General features: G+C 36.5%; 1 protein-coding gene across 14 annotated transcripts in view; it reads right to left on the minus strand.

The window, feature by feature from the left end:
* LOC105471068 (peptidylglycine alpha-amidating monooxygenase) overlaps positions 1-18272 on the minus strand; it is a 279410-nt gene that overhangs the window by 247786 nt on the left and 13352 nt on the right. The window lies entirely within an intron of this gene.

The following is an 18272-nucleotide window of genomic DNA, read 5'->3' on the forward strand; positions in this document are numbered from 1 at the left end:
AGTAAGAGTTAAAGCTGTGAAGAATTTGGAGCCCAGTACCTTTCTGACCCGCAACTTTGAGCTAAAAAATGGCATGTGTCTAACTTGGAAAGTACTTTTTAATTGCTATTTATTTAGAAATTATACTACATTTTTGATGCCTCTCTCCATTTTCTCCATGAATGGTTCAAAATTTAATTTCTCGAAATCACTAGTTTATAATCATTCCCTATGATGTTCAGCAGTTCATAAAACTAACTGAAACTACATTTAAAAACTCAGAAAAAGTTAATAGCAACAATTTAGAAAATAAGACTAAGTAGAGAATAAAAAAAGATACTAATAAGAGTTTACATTAATGATTGTGAATTAAATTCTAGGCACTATTCAAAGTACTTTTACAGGTTTTAACTCATTCAATGCCTACAAAAAGCCTGAGATGAATAATACTAATTTCTCCATTTTGCATATTAGGAAATGAAGGTACTGAGAGTGTAAGTAATACCTGTTCAAAGTCACACCTTCTACATGTGGACAGATCACACCTTCTACATGTGGACAGAGCTCAGTATGGCTCCAGGATCTGTGAGCTTACATGACACAAAACTGCCTCCTTTAACAGCTGAAATGTGAACTGTATTCTTGCTTGTGTCCTCTCAGTTCTTTCTCTGAAAATGAACGTGTTCACTGTGCACTTGACCCAAGAATGGAACAGTAAATTTACAAAATGCAAATTTTGCTTTACCATAATTCTGCTAACATATTCCATAAATTCTAATAATTACTAAAAATAACTTCATATAAATGATCAAATGTAAGAGATTATAGTTTGTGTAAAGTTCAACATGTCTGGCTCAATTTGAAATAAAACGAACATGTTAAAAAAATAATTTAGTACATCAACACCACTTGAATGAATGATTTTTAAAAATTTAAATACAATGGTGAGGACTCCCAACACCACACCTTACTCCCCATTTGTTTCCAAAGTTCCAGAAACCAAATTTCCAACGAGGCAAAAACATCTCTTACTAGATGCTTGAAGACACCTTATATTCAATACTTTTATGGTTTCCCCCAACTTACACTTTCTAAACATATTTCTGCCTTGTTTCATTATGTCACTTAACTAACTCAGAAAGAAACTACATTTTCTTTGACCTCGTTCTCTCCCTCAACCTCTTCAAGTCAATTAGTCACCATATTTCACCATTTCTGTTTTTGAAACATCTCCTGATCCCACCACCTCCCTTCCTTCCTATAACCACCACTCTAGCTCTTAGTGCCATCTTCTTACCTCCACATGATACTTCTAAAGGTAACAGCTCTAACAGGTTGCCTTACCCTCTGGTTTGTCCCTTATTTATTCAGTCTCCCACATATCTACCAAAGTTATTTTGTAAAACACAAAAGTATAAAGCTTTTCAAGTTTCCAATTGTTTATAACAGAGGTTCTCAAACTTTAAAGGGTATGAGATTCACTTGAAAGGCTTGCTAAAATACAGATTGCTGGGGACTCCCCCTCCTTTTTCTTATTAAGTAAAACCGGGATGGGGCACAGATATCTGCATTTCCTACAAGTTCATGGGTGGTGTTAATGCTGCTAGGCTAGCAACACTGCTTTTTAGTGTCCTGATCAGTGCTGTGCATTAAAACTACTTGGGATACCTATGTAACAAACCTGCATGTTCTGCACATGAATCCCAGAACTTAAAGTATAAAAAAACAAAAACAAACAAACAAAAAAAACTGTTTGGGGAAGTTTTATAAAATGACTTGCTGAATCCTAAACCAATTACATGCAGGCATTGCTTTTTGTTTTTGTTTTTAATCCTCCAGGTGATTCTGCTTTCCAAAATATGGAGAATCACTGGTGTTTAGTAAGAAGTTCCAAATCCTTAACATGGCATTTAAGACCATTCATCCGGTATTTATGCACTTGCTTTGATAAAAAATTCCTAATCAATTGAATAAAAAAAAAGCAAAGTTTGCCTATCTAAAAGCATGTATTCCTGAATGATTTTGTGAGAATTAAATGAGATAATATATGGTAAACGCCCACCAGTGACTGACACAAAGTCATGTTTCACATCAATTCAATTCAACAAATACGTTGATACATTTTTAATTCAATTCTACAAATATGTATGGCTCACCCTTTATATGGAAGAGACTGTATTCTCTGCTGGGAATGTCTGGTTAGATAAGACAGAGATGGGACCTGTCCTCAGAAAGTGAAAAACACAATAGTAATCAGAGTTTAAGCTAATGAATACCAAACGTTAGTGACTTTTGTAATAAGTACTGTGCAAGGAGGAGGACAGGGTCCTATGAGAGCTTAAAACAGTGATACCTAAATTTGTCCAAGCTTAGGCTGCCAAGAAAACCTGAAACCTGAGGTGTGTGGGTGCAAGAGGGGAAACTGAAAAGTGCATTCTAGGCCACCAAAACAGCTTGACCCAATAGCACATAGGCAGAAGCAGCTTAGGTGTGCTAGGGACAGAAAGGGTGGTATGATTGGAGCTTAGAGGTTACACAGGGAGAAGAGGAGCACCAGGTAAGAATAGAGAGAAAGATGGGGGTAGATCATGAGGAATTTTGAATTTGATCCAAGAGGAGAGGGAAACCATCCAAGTGTTCTACAATTAGGTCTTCCTGAGGCTATCACCCTCCAGCTGGTATGCTCCCTGATGGCAGACGCTGGGCTCTATTCACCTTCCCCTTTTTCATCCTAGTCGAGTGGCCCTCATACTGCTGAATGCACATCCCAAGGGATACCCAAGGACATTCCAGTGTGCAAACTGGCAGAGAGGTAGTTTAACGAGAATTACTTTCTAGATCTTTGGTCTTCATTTATATTCTTTCCTCAAATTGTACTGAGACGGAATTTGGAATCTGCAAATTATTTTCTCCCACCCAGGCCTTCAGGCTTAGTTTTACTATGAAGCTTGTCTCATGGTGGGAAAACTTCAGGTGGGAGCAAATAAAGGGATGATTCCAAATACTGGTGTTGATGCTGAAAAAATCAGTGGTTCTAGGCAACACCTTCTGTTGCAACTCAGATGAGTTTTAACCTTTGCTTTCACTGAAATTGAAGACAGATCTAAGCAATGGTCATTTAAACTAAATTGTGGTGATAGAACATTGAATAGTATTTGTCCCAGGATATTTTGGACATAATCGAAATTATTTGTTATTTATTTGAAATTTAAATGTAACCGGGCATCTCTATTTTTTTGCTAAATCTGGCAATACACCCACATTTTCATTTTGAACTGGGTCCCACAAACTATGTAACTGAGCTTGGTCATGACAACAAATATAAACATTTATTTAATAAGAGAAATAACTGGGTAATTATACACGACACCAGCTGAGATCATATTCAAAGAAAATACCTTTTATTTGAGCTTTTTTTCTTTCCTGCCCTTGCAACCCCACACAGAAATACACCCTGCCATACAATTTTCCTGCCAAGTTTCCATCTTCAAAGTGTAAAAGTGGTACTGCCAAAAGGGAAATAAAAACTTGAAAATGAAGGCCCATTAGCATCTCAGATACACCAAAAATATGGGGAGTAAAATAGAAGGAAAGAAAACTTTGAAAAGGCAGATTTTTCACAAAAGCATAATTTCTCAAAAAAAAAAAAACCCAAAAAACTGATTGACGAAAAAAGCCAACATGTTGCCTGTAGCAGTTTCACCAGTAATAAATAAAATTACACACACACACAGAGAGAGAGAGGGAGAGAAAGGGAGGGAGATAGCACTCTGGGAATTTAACTAATTCTGACTTTTCCACTACCTGGAACTTAAAAACCAAATATTGACTTTGGGAATACCTCTAAATCCTATGACGTGATTTTCACTTTTAAATATTTTGTTTGAAAGATTTGCGTCTACTTCTCACTTCTCAATAAATATAGATGTTTTTCTTTCAAGTCTCTTTCTAAAACAAGAGCCAAGTTTTTTCCTTCTCCTCTATAGCTGTCAGTCATATTTATTATTTGTATCTATTTCAAACTCATTTTGCAATAAAGGATTTCAAAACCTTCTCTCCTTCCTCTGGGGGAAAAACAAAGGGTGAAACAAACAAGGAAGATGACTTTAAATAATCCTTTCATTTCAGATCCGGATTCGTTCCTGCTATGAACTTCATACCAGAGTCCTGCTTTAAGTTCTTCAGATATGGACAAGATGAAAGAAGCTCTTATATCCTATAAAGAGCAAATTCACCTTTAGTGTCAATGTTGGAGAAGTGTGAAGAATGATTTACTCTTTGAAGAAAATATAATGTGTTCGAAAGTGTTCAGGTTTGAAATTCTCCAAATGTTGAGCTCCTAGGAATATCCGTTTCACAAGCAAGGATACAAAACCAATCCATTCTTATTCAGTTCAATGTTTCAGGCTGGAGTAAGTAGTGAACAAGAACATGGATGTGGACTGCAGACTGGCTGTCTTCAGATCGCAGACCAGTCACTTATCCTTACAACCTTGGGCAAGTTTTATAAGTTGCTGGTGCCTCATTTACATGAGGAAGATGATTATAACAGTATCTATTTTCGTAAGGTTGTTATAAGCCTTAAAAACGTATAGTTCTTAGAAGAATATGGCTAATCCACAAGAAGCACCATGTAAATTGTTGTTATTATATTAGTATTAAAAATATTTCTGGGCTTAATCTATGAATGCAAGTCCCTGTATATAATAGCTGACCTTCTCACTTATTTTTCCTGGCATGCATTCTAAGGATCAAGGTCTTAAAGAGAAATGTTATTTTGCTTTTTATTTCCTATCAAGACTTAGAGCTTGCAGAAAGCTAAAAATATTTTATAAATATAGCCTGGCTGAGCAGCACTGTAATGTGGTAAAAGGAACAGCACAGGGGATACCAAAACCATGAATTAAAGTCCTGATTCACAACTAAGCTGTGAACTGCACTTTAGCATTTAGGTTTTTACTCACTTGTAAAATGAGATGGTACCCACTGAATTTCTTAAAAAACTAAAATTCTGATTTTGTAACCTTTAACATGAATGTCAAACTTGTCCGAAAGGAATTCAATGAACTCTTACTTGCCAAAGGATCTTCTTGGAATAGTCTTTCTTGAAATTCTAGTTCTCTATGCTTTCATATTACAAAATTTATCACCTTATACTGTACATAATTTCAACCCTTCTAAAGCCAGGTAATAATAAAGTCCCAGTGTTAAATTACGAAAAAAAAAACAAAAACAAAAAACCACACACACACACAAGAATGAGGAATTATTAAAGCTTTTCTTACTGGCTTCATCTGGCACAAAAAATTTAACAATATCTATAAGTACTGTATGCAATGTTTTCATCCATATTAATGAATATTGTATCATTCTCATGATAGATTTTTGGAGCTGATAGAGATCTCAGAGTAGTGCTTCTAAACCTGGGGCAATTTTACCCTCCAGGAGACATTTGGCAATGTCTGGAGTCATTTTTGGTTATCACAACTCGAGGAGTACACTGACATCCAGGGGGTAGAAGCCAGAGATGCTGCTAAGCAGCCTCCAATGCACGGGACAGCCCTCCACAACAAAGAATTACCTGACCCAAAATGAGAAAGAAAGAAAAGGAAGGAAGGAAGGAAGGAAGGAAGGAAGGAAGGAAGGAAGGAAGGAAGGAAGGAAGGAAGGAAGGAAGGAAGGAAGGAAGGAAGGGGGGAGGGAGGGGGGGAGGGAGGGAGGGAGGGAGGGAGGGAGAGAGGGAGGGAGGGAAGGAAGGAAGGAGGGAGAGAGGGAGGGAAGGGGTGGGGAGGGGAGAGGAGGGAGAGAGGGAGGGAAGGGGTGGGGAGGGGAGAGGAGGGGAGGGGAGGGAGGGGAGGAAGGGAAGGAAAGTGCTGAGGTTGAGAAATCTGCCTTAGAGCAATGATTTTTCATGGGATGCAGTACTGCCTCCTAGTGTGAGATTCAGAAATCTGATTGTCAGGGCTGGTGTGGGGAGAGCTGCCAGCAAGAGTAGGCAGTTCAGTCCAGAGGTACATCATGCAATGTGCACGACCTTTTCTTAATGAAGTACTGCACCACATCCTACTAAACTCTCAAATGTCCTACAGATCACATAGGTAATAAATGTCTTTATGATGAGCTAAGCTTATGACCCAAATCCATTTCACATAAAACACAAGTATTTTTTACATGGTTTAAAATCCCTTATGTTTATAAATGAAGTTACTACATGAATCAAGAAACACAATATTTACTTTTATTTAGAATTTTGCCAAAAATTGCTCATCATTTTGGAAAAATCACATCACCAACAACAATGTCAATTGTGGTACAGTAGTCTTCCTTTATCCTCGGGGCATATCTTCCAACACTCCCAGTAAATGCTTGAAACTGTGGATAGTGCAGAATCCTATATATGCTATGTTCTTTTAAAATTTGATAACCCAGATGTCTAACAGGTGGGTAGCATATGTAATGTGGATACAGTGGACAAAGAAATAATTCACATCCTGGGTTGGATGGAGCAGGGGGCACACATTTTCATCATGTTATTCAGAATGGTGTACAATTAAAAACTTACAAATTGTTTGTTTCTGGAACTTTCCATTTAATATTTTTGGGCCATAGTTGACCAAGGGTAACTATATTAGGATTCCCTAGAGGGTCAGAACTAATAGGATATATATACACACACATATGTATAATAGGGTATACACACACATATCCTATTATATGTATATAGAATACATATGGATATAGGATATATATACATATGTATAATAGGATATATATACACATATACATATATAAAAGGATATATATAGCCTATTATATTTTTTATATGTGTGTGTATGTGTGTGTGTGTGTGTGTGTGTGTGTGTGTATATATAAAGGGGAGTTTATTAAGCATTAACTTACATGATCACGAGGTCCCACAACAGGCCGTCTGTAAGCTTGAGGAGCAAGGAGAGCCAATCCAAGTCTCAAAATTGAAGAACTTGGAGTCTGATGTTTGAGGGCAGGAAGCATCCAGCATGGGAGAAAAATGTAGGCTGGGAGGCTAGGCCAGTCTCGCCTCTTCACATTTTTCTGCCTGCTTTATATTCGTTGGCAGCTGATTTATATTCGTTGGCAACCAGATTAAGGGTGGGTCGGCCTTCCCCAGTCCACTGACTCAAATGTTAATCACCTTTGGCAACACCCTCACAGGAACACCCAGGAAGAATACTTTGCATCCTTCAATTCAATCAAGTTGACACATGTGTTAACCATCACAGTAAATGAAACCACAGATAAGGGACTACTTTATTTGAGTGGTCAATATAAAAAGACATCAATCTGCATTTGTAGCTGTCACACATACTGTTATTCTACATAGAGGCTCAATCTTTTGAACACTTCATTAGGTCTTATGGCATAATCATAACTAAACATTTACATATTGAAGGAAATACATGTTATCTTATTATAAATTACTTATTCCTGCATTGCTCTTTTATATTAAAGTTAGGAAATATATATATGCATATTTTTGAGTTGCACATTTAGGCAGATTATATTACACATAAGTTTCAATTCTTGGTAATAAAGAGGGCACTGCAAAACATATGCTATAAAAAAGCAGACACTGGATCCAATAGGGTTGAGAAACTTTGCATTATAAAGTACCTCACTCAATTCCTTCACTTTGCAGAAGACAAGTTAGAGGCACAGAGAGAAACCCATCAGGTTTTCTGAAGGCAAATCCAAGGAGTTTTCCACAACAGGTAATTCTATTCTACTCTGATCTTATATTCATACTATCAGTAGATCTCTGAGAATTAAGAACTGCCTGATTCAAATGCACACCAAGTATTCCCTCCAAAAACATAAACAAGAGAAACCTGACCTGTACAGCATCTACATATAAAATATTACCATGGGAACCATGACGACGACAAACTGAGAAAACTGTCATCACCAACCCACCAGAAAACTAAGCTGCTTTCACTTGGTTGTTTGTCTATGCAATCTTCCATGTAAAAACGAAGTGAATGAAAATAAGAATGACTCATTTCAGAGGTTTCTAATTTGGTAAGATTTAATCACCACAGGTTTCAAGTTTCCTCTGGAACAAAATGCCACAGACCAGGTTTTGGAAGGAAAACAATAATAGTAACTACTTGAGCAGTCCCATGATTCATTTTATCCATCATATGGGGTCTAGTTTTTATTTCATTCTAAATGCCAGGGAGACCAAATGCCAGTTTTGATTATTCTGAATCCTTAATATGATTTTTGGTAATGTTACAATCTCCTTCCAGCAATCTTAATTTTCCCTCTTGTTTACTTGTCAGGTAAACATTAATTGAATGCTCCTTGTCTAAAATACTATATAGAATGCTCTGGGGAATTTTAAAGTAAAGACAAATTGTTTGCCTTTTACAATGTTACCATCAAATAGGGAAGACAGAACAAATATAAACATATAAATACAAGTATAGGGCAAAATCAAGGAGCATGCAGAAGTGCAAATGCAAGTATTACAGGGGAACACAAATCAACTCTTTAAAAAAAGACACGTGGGGAGAGAGCAGAAAGGCAACTCTCCCACCTCCTTTTAAATTCTCTATGACGCGGGTTTTCTCCTTTAATTTTTTGTTCCATCTATTAGGGGTCCAAGAGGTGCTTACTTGATCTCCAGCAGGCTAACCTCAAGACGGCACAATGCCATTCAAGTGGTAAGTCACAAGTAACACAATTCTGCCTGCAGAAGAAATGACTGCAGGTCTCTCAAGGGCAAACCGAAATATGGCAGGTGACCTTTCATTTACAGCATCACAGAACAGAAATACATAGAACCATCCCATGTTAATCGCTAATCTAGCAAACCAACTTTCTCTCTTTTTATAATCCATAAAAATAGAGAACAATAGCTTAAATGACCTCTGCTTTGGAGGGAAAATTAAAAAGGGCTTAAGCCAATATGCTCTCTATTTCTGGGGGAAAATAAAATACCTCCACAGAGGAAAACAGGCTGGGGAATGAATGGTGACATTCCCTGTTCCTCACATATTCAAGTATAAATCACTTACCTCTTAGCTGAAGGGCTGTTTTCTTAACGTGAATTTTACCTACAGATTCCTTCTGGGAACAAAGGGCCTCGTTTGGGCTAATTTTTAAATTCTCTAGTAGAATCCCTCTCTTAGACAATTAGGTCATTTTTGTTCCAGAAACTCCCACTTAAATACTTGATTTTACTAGAAAGTTTTATTCATTTAACTAATATTTATAGAGCACCTGGTATGTCCCAGGAAACTGTTGTGAAAATCCTAGCCTAAGGAGCTTCAATTCTAGTGGGAACAGATAATAGGGCTGGGGGAGTAAATTATATGTTAGATAATAACAAGGTTTATGGGGGAAAAGGAGAGCAGGGCAAAACAATCAAGTAGTAGAAGTGAATGTTTGCAATTTTAAACAGCATAGTCAAGGTAGAGCTCAATGAGTAACAATGAGATTTGAAGTCTTCAGTTCCTTTAAAAAAACTCCCCTTTCTCTCTAGATTATATCCATTCATAATGTTGCTTCACTTTTCCCATATTTATATTACCCACTTTTAATGCTACATGGTGATTTTGAAAAAGATCCATTTCATGTAAGATAAAGTCCCAAGTTCAGAAAATTGCCCTACAATACAAATAGCCCTGAATTCCAGTATTAAGTAGTTAGGAGTAAAAATGTGAAATTATAAAACAATTAGAATAAAAAACTTTTCTGCATACTTCCTAAAACAAATCAGAAAATACAAGGAAGCAGGGGGGATGAAGCACCCATTCACAAAATTTAAAAACAAAACCCCCAAAACACCACTAAATATGAAGAAATAACCCTAATAAGAAATATGTGACATACAAAAGGAAAATGAAATTTTTCTGGGAACTATAAATGCAGTTATAGTTACACAACAATGTGAAATACATATTGTTGGCCAGTATCATAGTACTATGAAAATGGTTCCAGAGATCTTTTACAGAACAATGTGAAGATACTTAATACTAACGAACTGTACATTCTAAAATGGTTAAGAGAGTAATTTTATCTGTTTCTTTACCACAATTTTTTGAAGTTCTAAAAATAGACAAATCTGACAAAAACAACAATGGGGAAAGTATTCCGTATTTAATAAATGGTTCTGAGAAAACTAGCTAGCCATATGCAGAAAATTGAAACTGGATTCCTTCCTCACACCTCATATAAAAATTAACTCAAGATGGATTAAAGACTTAAATGTAAAACCCAAAACTATAAAAACCCTAGAAGAAAATCTAGACAATACCATTCAGAACATAGGCATGGGAAAAGATTTCATGACAAAAACATCAAAAGCAATTGCAACAAAAGCAAAAAATTGACAAACGCAACCTAATTAAATTAAAGAGCTTCTACAAAGCAAAATAAACTATCTCAAGAGTGAAAAGATAATCTACAGAATGAGAGAACAGTTTTCCAGTCTATCCACTTGACAAAGCTCGATATCCAGAATCTACAAGGAACTTAAAGAAATTTACGGAAAAAAACAAAACAAAACAAAACAAAAAAACACAACCCCATCAAAAAGTGGGCACAAGACATGAACAGACACTTCTCAAAAAGAGATTTATGTGGCCAAAGAAACATGAAAACAGCTCAACATCACCGATCATTAGAGAAATGCAAATCAAAACCACAATGAGATACTGTATCACGGCAGTCAGAATGGTGATTATTAAAAAGTCAAGAAACAACAGATGCTGGCAAGGCTGTGGAGAAATAGGAATGCTTTTACACTGTTAGTGGGGACGTAAATTAGGTCAACCATTGTGGAAGACAGTTTGATAATTCCTCAAGGATCTATAACCAGAAATGCCATTTGTCTCAGCAATCCCATTACTGGATATATATCCAAAGGAATAAAAATCATTCTATTATAAAGATATATGCACACATACGTTTATTGTAGCACTATTCACAATAGCAAAGACACGGAATCAACCCAAATGCCTATCAATGATAGACTGAATAAAGAAAATGTGGTACATATATACCACGGACTATCATGTAGCCATAAAAAGGAATAAGATCATGCCCTTTGCAGGGACATGGATGGAGCTGGAAGCCATTATCCTCAGCAAATAACACAGGAACAGAAAACCAAACACTACATGTTCTCACTCATAAGTGGGAGCTGAACAATGAGAATGCATGGACACAGGGAGGGGAATAACACACACTGGAGCCTTTCGGGGTGTGGTGGGGAGGAAGAGCATCAGGATAAATAGCTAATGCATGTGGGGCTTAATACCTAGGTGATAGGTTGACAGTTGCAGCAAACCACCATGGCACACATGTACCTATGCAACAAACCTGCACGTCCTGCACATGTATCTCAGAACTTAAAATAAAATAAAATAAAATTTAAAAAATGAAGTTCTAAAAATAGACAGAAATTCTTAAAGTAACACAAAAGACACCAAAGTACCCACACTGCAGACCAAAGAATAGCGTTATATTGACAACCTTGCTTTAAAATTTTTTTTCAGGCCATATTCCATTTAACCAAATCTAAAGTACAACAAAAGTAGCATTTTAAATCAATAGGGAAGAAATAATTATTCAATTAATGATGTTGAATCAATTTGTAAAATCCATGGAAAAAATACATAGATAATATATCATAACATATACAAAATTAAATTCCAGAATTAAGTAGTTAAGCCTAAAATGTGAAATTACAATACAACTAGAAAAAAAACTATAGGTAACTATTATCTGACCTCGCAGCAAGAATATTTTTATAAAAATAAAAAGAATAGAGGGAAATAAAAGAAATAAAAAGGAGAAGATACTGAATTTATCTTCACTAACTGAAATAATTATCTTTAATAATTGAATTACACAAAAATTAAAACATTAAGTATGTTAAAAAATAATCCACCATGTATAAAACCAAAAGGCCAACAAGGAGACAAAATGAATTGCAAAATATCTGACAATGGGTTGATAATCTTTATAAATAGTTTGCACTTATCAATATGTAAAGAACAAATAACAGATACGAATACAGAAGTCACAAAAGAATAAAAAAATTAAGATGTTCAATAAGTACATGAAAAACTGTACCATCTCAATAGTAATTAAAGAAATAGCAATATTTATGTACAGACTTCTTACTCCATATCATACATAGCTTTAACTGTTGCACGTCTGCTTTCTATCTGCTTTCTAATTCCATCCTCCCACAACTGTTTTAGGTAGAAACTAAATTTTTTGCTATTTTCCAGATGAAAAAACTGACATGGAAAGGTCACATTCCAAGGCAAGGTAGTCTCACTTTGGAGTGGCTGTCTTACTCCCCACACTATACTGCTGCCTAAATAAAAATAAGGGAACACTTACACAGTTTTGGTGGGAGTGTAAATTAGTTCAACCATTGTGGAAAGCAGAAGCAGTATGGCAATTCCTCAATGAGCTAAAAGCAGAACTACCATTTGATCCAGCAATACAATTACTGGGTATATACTCAGAGGAATATAGATCATTCTCTCATAAAGACACATGCACATCCATGTTCACTGCAGCACTATTCACAATAGCAAAGACATGGAACCAACCTAACTGTTCATCAATCAGACTGGATAAAGAAAACGTGGTCAGATACATCATGGAATACTACGCAGCCACAAAAAAAGAATGAGATCATGTCTTTTGTAGGAACATGGGTGGAGCCGGAGGTTTTAACCTTACCAAACTAACGCAGGAACAGAAAACCAAATACCCCATATTCTCACTTATAAGTGGGGGCTAAATGATAAGAACTATGAACACAAAGAATGAAACAACAGACACTGGGGTCTACTTGAGTGAGGAAGGTGGGAGGAGGGACAGGAAGAGAAACAATAACTATTGTGTACTGGGCTTAATACTGGGTGATAAAAAATCTGTACAACAAACCTCCGTGACACGAGATTACCTATGTAACACACCTTCACATGTACCCCAAACCTAAAATAAAAATTAATAAAAAGTAAATAAGTTAATTAACTAATGAATTAAAAATAAAAAGGAGAAACCTTTTTACTGTATTGAATGTTGTCTAGGCCAGGCCTCCATAACTAGGTCCACAAGCCAAATGCCCGGCTCACTGTTCCTGCACTGCCTGCAAGCTAAGAATGAATGTTTGTTTACATTTTTTAATTGTTGAAAGCAAATTTTAAAAAGAGCAATATTTTGTGACACATAAAAATCATACGAAATTTAATTTCAATCTCCCTAAATAAAATTTTATGTATTGTCTATTGTTGCTTTTGTGCTATAATAAAAGGGTTGAGTAGTTGCAACAGAGATCACACGTGGCCTACAAAGCCTAAAATATTTACCATCTGGACCTTTACAGAAAAGGTATGCTAACTCCTAATACAGGATATGGTGAACTGTGAACTCTTCTACGTTGTCACTGCACTGTAAATGGCAATCAAATACAATACAAAGCAACAACTATGTATCTTCATACTTGTATACCCAGTAATTTTAGTTTATCACAATAAAATGTAAATTTCATAGGAATTTGTATGCAAAAACATTGTAGCACTGTGAACCCAGGAAGTCTGACTCTAGGCCTCCTAAGCTCAGGGCTCGGTCTAGCATGAGGTCTGCACTTAAATATTGAGCCAATGTCTTGACTCCCAAGGAAGTAAAACAGTTTTCCACATTTGTCAAGTAACACCCATTAAAATTGGCATTCCTGAAGTCCTATTACTCTGAACTGCCAACACCTTGATATGATTACTACCAAGGTACATGACATATTTATTTCAAAATACATTGTTCTGGCTGGGCGCGGTGGCTCAAGCCTGTAATCCCAGCACTTTGGGAGGCCAAGACGGGCGGATCACGAGGTCAGGAGATCGAGACCATCCTGGCTAACACGGTGAAACCACGTCTCTACTAAAAATACAAAAACTAGCCGGGCGTAGTGGCGGGCGCCTGTAGTCCCAGCTACTCAGGAAGCTGAGGCAGGAGAATGGCGTAAACCTGGGAGGCGGAGCTTGCAGTGAGCTGAGATCCAGCCACTGCACTCCAGCCTGGGCGACACAGCGAGACTCCGTCTCAAAAAAAAAAAAAAAAAAAAAAAATACATTGTTTTGATAGGTTGAATTATACGAAACCCCAGATATTTGAAAATTTGTGATACATTAAAATCATGAAATTAAAAGGTAGACACAGTTTGAACATAAAATCTATCCTAAGTATGGATGAACCCAAAATAGAAGTTTACTTTCAGCAAAATACCAACATCTGTCACATAAATTAATGTAATTTCTCAAATTGTAACTGTTTTATAGTTTTGTTGGCATTTAATTTGTAAATGTGTTTTATTTTACAGCTGTATAAGTGCTATAAACTAAGACATTTACTCCAACTTTGAATATATTTAAGTAACACTATGTATGACAAATATAATGAAGTCAAACTGGAAGTAAGGGTGTTTTCCTTTGAAAGGGACCTGTATAGTTTACTTATTTGAGAACCATGTGCACAAGCATCCTAGCACATAAGCTTGAGAAAACACAAAATGCAATCCCCTTTTGCTCTACTTCACAAGCTCGGTGTTGGTGGGGAACCACAGAGGGCAAGAATCAGGATGAGGAAGACAGCACAAAACAGGCCATATTCAAACACCCTCACATGCAAAACAAAACAATTACCTTGATGAGCCTCAATTTTCTCCTCTGTAAAACAGGGATGAAGGCTTACACTGCAGGGTTATAGAAAACATTAGAGGTACTGTAGAGAAAGTATATAACATATAATAATAATGATATCCAACATTTATTAAGCAGTTAACCCTTTGCCAGGCATTTTCTATGCATTTTATGTGCATCAATCTCAAAGAATAATTACAACCACCACACTGTATGAAGTGACACCAATACATCCCAGTTTCAAAAAGGATAAAGCTTAGGCACTCAGAGGGTTGTTCAGTAATTTGCCTAAGGTCAAGAGGCAGAGTTAAGACTTGACGCAAATATCTAACGACAGAAGGAAGCTGGTTTTCTTCTCCACTCTACAAAACGACCTCAACAAATGGGAACAATTATGATTCTGATGTCTACAGTTTACTAGGACAAGAAAACATAAATATTTCTTCTTTTAAACCCAGTCACAGCCCTTCTAGCATACCACAGCCCCTCTAGGGGCAGGTGGGTGGCAGGGGGATCCAAGCTGCTGGGGTGACAAACTATTCCAAAACATTATTTTCAAGTTGGCACTAGACTTCTCTATATAAAATCTGGGACATACGGAGCAACTTTATTTTTGAAAGGCTTCAAAATTCTAGCCAACAACAGTGTAAACATCCATTTCCTCCTCTCAATAATTTGAAAGGTCACTCCCCCAGTTTCCTTCCTTTGTGATCCTGTAGTTGAAAATGCTAGACCAAGCCACCAGACATGAAGACAAAGTATTTAGGCGAAGGAGCCAGACACATCTTCACCAAGGTTGTTGTACAGATGAAAAACTACTTAGTAAACACTGCAAAGTTGGTAGCTTGAATACCAGGAGGGCTGTATTTTCAAAACTAAGACTACTTTCTTTCTATCTTCTATGTTTCCCCTGTTTAGAATGCAGCCCTAACAATAAACTTCAATTGCATTCCCCCTTGGCAAATGGGTTTGTTTTCTCTTTGAAAAGACAACCATGCCGGGCGCGGGTGGCTCAAGCCTGTAATCCCAGCATTTTGGGAGGCCGAGACGGGCGGATCACGAGGTCAGGAGATCGAGACCATCCTGGCGAACACAGTGAAACCCCGTCTCTACTAAAAAATACAAAAAATAGCCGGGCGAAGTGGCGGGCGCCTGTAGTCCCAGCTACTTGGGAGGCTGAGGCAGGAGAATGGCGTGAACCTGGGAGGCGGAGCTTGCAGTGAGCTGAGATCCGGCCACTGCACTCCAGCCTGGGCGACAGCGCGAGACTCCGTCTCAAAAAAAAAAAAAAAAAAGAAAAGACAACCAAAATGATTACTATAACAGAACTATAGAATGTTTAGCAATGGAAACCAAAAAGGTTATTAGGTGACATAGTTCCCAACCACCCTTAAACTCCATGCTCTGGAATCGAGTATATATTGTAATGAAAAATAAAGGTTTTAAATTTACAATACTGACCTCTCTCAACTTGTCTGAAGAGAATCTAAAATGGCCAGTAGGAGTGTATAACTCCCAAAATGCTTAACCAAAACTGGCTTTTTTTTCCTCTACACACCTGCAATATTCAAATGGTGCCACTGTACAAAATATTATATAACATGCTGTAACAGCAGGTTTAAAAACAAATATAAACCCCTTCAGGGATCAATACAGCTCTTATCACCTTAAAAGAAACAAACGAAAAACTTACAGACACAATTAAAGCTATTTTTCACGGACTACAGAGAGTATTTGGGGGAAATTATTAGTTATTATTAAAACACAGTTTCAAACTCATTATATGATGCCAACATTACCCTGATACCACAACCAAAGATACATTAAAAAAAGAAAACTATAGGCCAGTATCCCTGATGAACATTGATACAAAAATCCTCAACAAAACAATAGCAAATAGAATGCAATTAACACATTATAAAGATCATTCATCATGACCAAGTGGGATTTATTCTAGGGATGCACAAAAGGTTTAACATACACAAATCAATCAATGTAATATATCATCTCAACAGAATGAAGGACAGAAATCATATGATCATCACAATTGATGCTGGAAAAGCATATGATAAAATTCAACGTATTTTCATGATAAAAACTCACAGAAAACTGGGTCTAGAAGGAACACACTTCAACATAATAAAAGCCATATGTGACAGACCCACAGCTAGCATCTTACTGGATGGGAAAAAACTGAAAGCCTTTCCTCTAAGATCTTTATGACAAGGATGCCCACTGTCACTATTGTTATTCAACATAATACTGGAAGTCCTAACTAGAACAATCAGACAAGAGGCAGAAATAAAGGGCGTCCAAATTGAAAAAAAAGAAGTTAAATTATCCTTGTTTGCAGATGATATGACCTTGTATTTGGAAAAACCTAAAGACTCCACCCAAAAAGTAATAGAACTAATAAACAAAATCAGTAAAGTTGCAGAACACAAATCAACATACAAAAATCAGTAGCATTTCTATATACCAACAGCCAAACAATCTGAAGAAGAAATTTTTTAAAATCCTATTAACAAAAGTCACAAATAAAATTCACTACCTATGAATTAATCAAAGATGTGAAAGATCTCTATAATGAAGACTATAAAACATTGATGAAAGAAATTGAAGAGGACACACACATACATAAAATGGAAAGATATCCTATGGTCATGGATTGGAAGAATCAGCATCGGTAAAATGTCTATACCACCCAAAGCAATCTACAGATTCAATACAATCCCTATCAAAATACCAGTGAAATTCTCCATAGAAGTGGGAAAAAAATCCTGAGATTTATATGTATTCACAAAAGACCCAGAATAGCCAAAGCTATCCTGAGCAAAAAGAACAAAACCAGAGGAATCACATTAACTGACTTCAAATTATACCACACAGCTATAGTAACCAAAGCAGCATGGTACTGGCATAAACACAGACACATAGACAGATGGAACAGAACAGAGAACCCAAAAACTAATTCAAACATCTAAATGAACTCATTTTCAACAAAGTTGCTCAGAACAAACATTGGGGAAAGGACAGTCTCTTCAATAAATGGTGCTGGGAAAACTGGATACTCATATGGAGAAGAATGAAACTAGACCCGTATCTCTTACCATATACAAAAATCAAATCAAAATGGATTAAAGACGTAAATCTAAGACCTCAAACTACGAAACTTCTACAAGAAAACATTGGGAAAACTCTCCAGAACATTGGTATGAGCAAAGATTTCTTGAGTAATACCCCATAAACACAGGCCACCAAAGCAAGAATGGACAAATAGTACCACATCAAGTCAAAAAGCTTCTGCACAGCAAAGGAAACAATGAACAAAGTGAAGAGACAATCCACAGAATGGGAGATAACATTTGCACACTATCCATCTGACAAAGGATTAGTAACCAGAATACATAAGGAGCTCCAACAACTTTACTGGAAAAAAAAATCTGATAATTCAGTTAAAAAATGGGCAAAAGATCTGAATAGACATATTCTCAAAAGACATATAAATGGCAAATAGGTATATGAAAAGGCACTTAACATCATTTATCATCAGATAAATGCAAATAAAAATTACAGTGTCATCTCACCCCA

Source organism: Macaca nemestrina, chromosome 6, assembly GCF_043159975.1.
Source record: "Macaca nemestrina isolate mMacNem1 chromosome 6, mMacNem.hap1, whole genome shotgun sequence".
Lineage (NCBI taxonomy): Eukaryota > Metazoa > Chordata > Mammalia > Primates > Cercopithecidae > Macaca > Macaca nemestrina.